The sequence below is a fragment of the Oryctolagus cuniculus genome, chromosome 13, assembly GCF_964237555.1.
Source record: "Oryctolagus cuniculus chromosome 13, mOryCun1.1, whole genome shotgun sequence".
Classification (NCBI taxonomy): Eukaryota; Metazoa; Chordata; class Mammalia; order Lagomorpha; family Leporidae; genus Oryctolagus; species Oryctolagus cuniculus.
This window is the reverse complement of record NC_091444.1, coordinates 78,184,015-78,190,014: the sequence shown is the minus strand read 5'-3', so window position 1 is coordinate 78,190,014 and position 6,000 is coordinate 78,184,015.

Genomic DNA, 6,000 nt, shown 5'->3' with positions numbered 1-6,000 from the left:
AAACTGGTCACTACAGATCAAAAATACCACCCTCCTTCTGAGTTTCTTTTGACCTGACCTATCCATCAGGTGTAGCCTCCCTTTACCTATGGTGGATAGTATATTCCAAGACCTCAAGTGGATAACTGATTCCATGGATATTATTCAATCCTATGTATAATTTATTCTTCCTTATATATACTGTATTAGTGAGATCTTCATCACTTTAAGTAAAATTCCTAAGAGAAGCTACTTTGAGGAAATAAGGTTTCTTTTGTTTTAAGTTTGGAGGTTCATATTCTAAGAGTGAGTGGGCCTATTTGTCAGCATCTGACAGTAGAACACATGTGGAGAGAGGCTCACATAATCCTTTATCAGTTACATAATTTGCAAATAATTTCTACTATTCTGTCGTTTGCTTTTTTTTTCTTTTTTGCAGTACAGAAACTTCTAAATTTGATATAATCCTATTTGTTAATTTTGGCTTTGATTGTCTGTGTCTCTGGAGATTTTTCCAAGAACTCTGCCTGTGACGATGTCTTCCAGGGTTTCCCAATGTTCTCTAATAATTTTTTTTTTGGTTTGTAACTCCCAGCAATATTTTTAATTCCTTATTTTGTCTCAGACACAGTAAAAGCATCTGTTAAAGCAACTGTCCAGCTCCTCCTTTGACCAGTGTGGGATGTTCAGCACACTGAAAGATCTAGAAGGAGCTTCTCTCACTTAATGAATACATGGTACAGAGATGTACGTATAGACTTTAAAACAACCCCACCTCTTCCAGAAAATGTGAACATGATTATAATCATACAGTGCAGACTTCCTCAAGGAACATTTTTCAGGGCTAATCTCTACACTGAGGTTGTCTAAGACAAAATCATATATTTTATGAACACATTTCTCAAGGTCATGTTTTATAAATTCAACCATTACACACTTTGTGGGAAACCAGCTCACATTTAATTGTGACTTTTTTAATTGTACAAGTGTTTTGACATCTGCCCCATCCCCCCACACACACATATTTCTCTTAAAATGACATGAAAACACCAACCAATCACAGGTTTTATGGGTTTAATAAGTTTACCCCTTCAGTTCCTATTTGCAGCACCCAATACTCCTCTGAAACAGCAGACCCGGCAGTGGCTAACAGTAAATTTCCACCCTCCAGAGTTGAAAAGTTCAGGTTCTCTAAGCATCCTGTGTTGTAGTGGCACTTGTCCAGAACTCGTACCTCCCCACAGCTGGGAGCTTTAAATGTACCAGCGAAAAAAGCTTTGTCCCCTTCAAGGGGAAGAAAAAAACCACTCCTCAAAACCCAACAGATCTGGCTGTAAGGTCTTTCCTCCTCCTGTCCCCATTCTCTTCAGGCTCATTATGTTCTCTAATAATTTAATGATGTTGGATTCTAGATTCAGAACTTTAGTCCACTTTGAGTGGATTTTTGTATAGGTGTAAGGTATTGGTCTTGCTTCATACTTCTTTTTTATTATTTTTTGTTTACTGATTTTTTTTTGACAGGCAGAGTGGACAGTGAGAGAGAGAGACAGAGAGAAAGGTCTTCCTTTGCCGTTGGTTCACCCTCCAATGGCCACTGCGGCCGGCTCACTGCGCTGATCTGAAGCCAGGAGTCAGGTGCTTCTCCTGGTCTCCCATGCGGGTGCAGGGCCCAAGGACTTGGGCCATCCTCCACTGCACTCCCGGGCCACAGCAGAGAGCTGGCCTGGAAGAGGGGCAACCGAGACAGAATCCAGCACCCTGACCGGGACTAGAACCCAATGTGCCGGTGCCGCAGGCGGAGGATTAGCCTAGTGAGCCGTGGTGCTGGCCTGCTTCATACTTCTGCATGTGGAAATCCAGTTTTCCCAGCACCATTTTTTGAAGAGACTGTGCTTGCAAGAGGGATTGGTTTTAGCTCTTTGATCAAATATAAGTTGGTTGAAGGTGCTTGAATTGATTTACGGCATTTCTATTCGTCTATGCATCTGTTCCATTCATCTATGCATCTGTTTTTGTATCAGTACCAGGCTGTTTTGATTATAACTACCTTGTAGTATGTCTTGAAATCTGGTATTGTGGTGCCTCCGGCTTTGCTCCTGTTGTATAAGATTGCTTTAGCTATTTGAGTTCTCCTATGTTTCCATATGAATTTCAGCACAATTTTTCTGTATCTGAAAAGAATATCCTTGATATTTTGATTGGTATTGCATTAAATCTATGAATTGCTTTTGGAAAAATGGAAATTTTGATTATGTTGATTCTTCCAATCCATGAACATGGAAGATTTTCCCTTTTTTGTATCTTCTTCCATTTCTTTATTTAATGTTTTGTAATTCTCATCACAGAGATCTTTGATATCCTTGGTTAAATTTATTCCAAGGTATTTGGTTTTTTTGTAGCTATTGTGAATGGGTTAGATCTTAGAAATTCTTTCTCAGCCTTGGCATTGTCTATGTATACAAAGGCTGTTGATTTTTGTGTATTGATTTTATTTTATTTTTTTTGACAGGCGGATTTAGACAGTGAGAGAGAGAGAGAGAGAAAGGTCTTCATTCCATTGGTTCACCCCCAAAATGGCCACTGCAACCACCGCGCTGTGCCGATCCAAAGCCAGGAGCCAGGTGCTTCCTCCTGGTCTCCCATGCAGGTGCAGGGCCCAAGCACTTGGGCCATCCTCCACTGAACTCACAGGCCACAGCAGAGAGCTGGACTGGAAGAGGAGCAACTGGAACAGAATCCGGCACCCCAACTAGGACCAGAACCTGGGGTGCCAGTGTCACAGGCAGAGGATTAGCCAAGTGAGCCGCAGCACCGGCCTGTGTATTGATTTTATATTCTGCTACTTTGCCAAATTCTTCTATGAGTTTCAATAGTCTTTTGGTAGTCTTTTGGGTACCCTATATATAGAATCATATCATCTGCAAAAAGGGATAGTTTTACTTCTTCTTTCCCAAGTTGAATCCCTTTGATTTCTTTTTCTTGCCCAATGGCTCTGGCTAAAACTTCCAGGACTATATTGAATAGCAATGGTGAGAATGGACATCCTTCTCTGGTTCCAGGTTGCAGTGGGAAAGCTTCCATCTTTTCCCTCATTCAGGACACTGGCTATGGGTTTGTCAAAAATTGCCTTGATCCTGTTTAGGAATGTTACTTCTATACCCAATTTGCTTAGGGTTTTCATCATTAAACGGTGTTGTAGTTTATCAAATGCTTTCTCTGCATCTGTTGAGATAATCATATGGTTTTTGTTTTTCAGTTTGTTAATATGATGTATCACATTGATTGATTTGCGAATGTTGAACCATCCAATTTTGTTGATTTGTTTAATTTTAATCATTTCTTTTCTTCTACTGGTTTTTTATTTGGTTTGCTGCTGTTTTTCTAGATCTTTCAGATGCACAGATAGTTCATTTGTTTGGTGCCTTTCAAACTTCTTGATGTAGGCACGAATTGCTATAAATTTTCCTCTTAACACTGCTTTTGCTGTATCCCATAAGTTTTGACATGATGTTTTAACTTGTTTTTAGAATTTTTTTTAATTTCTCTTTTGATTTCTTCTATGACCCAGTGTTCATTCAGGAGCATGTTGTTCAGTCTCCGTGTGTTTGCATATGTTCTAGAGATTCCTGAGTTTCTGATTTGCAGCTTCATTCCATTGTGGTCAGAGAAGATGTAGAGTATGATTTTGATTTTTTTGGATTTGCTTAGACTTGCATTATGGCCTAGCGTGTGGTCATTCCTAGAGGAAGTTCCATGAACTGGTTAGAAGGATGTGCATTCTGCAACTGTAGGATGAAAAGTTCTGTAAATATCTGTTAGGCCCGTTCAGTCTATAGTGTTAGTTAACTCCGCTGTTTCCTTGCTAATTTTCTGTCTGGTTGATTTGTCCATTGCTGAAGGTGGGGTATTGGAGTCCTCCATTACTATTTTATTGTCTCCCTTTTGATCCCTTAACATTTCTCTTAAATAGCCAGGTGCCCTGTATTAGAAGCATATGTGTTTTTAACAGTTACACATATATTCAAATCTGGCTCTGCTTCTGACTCCAGGTTGCTGAAGATGCAGACCCTGGCTACTTTGATGATCAAGTACTTGAGTCCCTCTCATATGAGTGATCTGTATTGAGTTCCTGCCCCTTACTCCAGCCAAAATCCAGCCCTAGCTGCTGAGGACATTTGGAGAATGAAATAATGGATGGGAGCTCTGTCATTCTGTCCTGCTCTTTCTGCCTTTTACATAAATAAATAAATAAAAGTTGATGATCAGATTAGATAGGTTATATTATAACATTAACTTGGCACATTAACAATTGGCCTTGATCAGTTTGGGTTATGATAATTAATGTTTATATGCTTGAGAGTAGGTATTATGGCAAGCAGGTTAAGCCACTAGTTGGGAGGCTGGAATACCATACTGGAGTGTCAGTTCAAGTCCAGGCTACATGCTTCCAGTTCAGCTTCCTACTAATGCACCTAGGAACCAATGGATGATGGCCCAAGTATTTGAGTCCCTGCCACCCATTTGGGAGACATGGATGGAGTTCCAGGCTCCTGGCTTCAGCTTTGCCCAAACATGGCTGTTATGACCATTTTAGCAATGAACCAGAGGATGGAAGATCTCTTTCTAGTTCTTTATCTCTCCCTTTCAACCACATAAATAAATCTTTTTTTTTAAGATTTTATTATTTGAGAGGTAGAGTTACAGACAGTGAGAGGAAGAGACAGAGATAAAAAGTCTTCCTTCTGTTGGTTCACTCCCCAGTTGTCCACAATGGCCAGAGCTGTGCCGATCCAAAGCCAGGAGCCAGGAGCTTCTTTCAGGTCTCCCATGCAGGTGCAGGGGTCCAAGCACTTCAGCCATTTTCTACTGTTTTCCTAGGCCATGGCAGAGAGCTGTCTTGATAGGGGAGAAGCTGGGACTCAAACTGATGCCTATGTGGGATGCTGCCACTGCAGGCAGAGGATTAACCTACTGTGTCACAGTGCCAGCTCCAATAAATCTTTAAAATATATTTATTTTTTTTTTTGACAGGCAGAGTGGACAGTGAGAGAGAGAGACAGAGAGAAAGGTCTTCCTTTTGCCGTTGGTTCACCCTCCAATGGCCACTGCGGCCGGCGCGCTGCGGCTGGCGCACCGCGCTGATCCGATGGCAGGAGCCAGGAGCCAGGTGCTTTTCCTGGTCTCCCATGGCGTGCAGGGCCCAAGCACCTGGGCCATCCTCCACTGCACTCCTGGGCCACAGCAGAGAGCTGGCCTGGAAGAGGGGCAACCGGCACAGAATCCGGCGCCCCAACCGGGACTAGAACCCGGTGTGCCGGCGCCGCTAGGCGGAGGATTAGCCTAGTGAGCCGCGGCGCCGGCCATATTTATTTGTTATGTTCTGAAATCTTCCAGCCACTGTCTGAGAGAAAGTCTGCATAGAAAGTAGAATGAGAAGAGAATCTTCTGATGGTAGAAACTATTCTCACAAAGTGTTAATTACCAATACTCATAGTTTCAGGTGATTGTAATTAGGCTTTTTCTTTTCTTTTTTCCTTTCCTTTTCCTTTCCTTTTCTGGCCCCATTTAGAGAAGCCTGGTGCCCCTGTCTTTTACCTTGTTCCAAATTCACAGAGCTGTGTAGGCAATCATGGGCATGGATAGCAGGTAGGCCTGAACAGATCAAGCCATTGTAATAGTGGGTGTTTCAATGGAAACAAAAACTGGTGACCAGAGGGACCACTCAAGGCCCTGGTTCTAATCTTTGGAATAGATTCTTCTACTTACATTTCCAAAGAATGCTCAAAGTTGAATTAATCACAATGTAATTCATTTCAAGAAAATCAAAAGCAGTGCTAACATCTTACTGACCTGAATTTGTGGATAGAAATTCAGAAGTGCAATATAGAGATGATACTGTAAAATCATCCCAGTGAATCAAGATTTCATTGATAGCAGGATTTTCTGGGCAGAAAACTCTTAGAATTCATCTTTTGAGAATCTGAGAATTTTTCTTATAAACTCTATGTAATAAATATACTT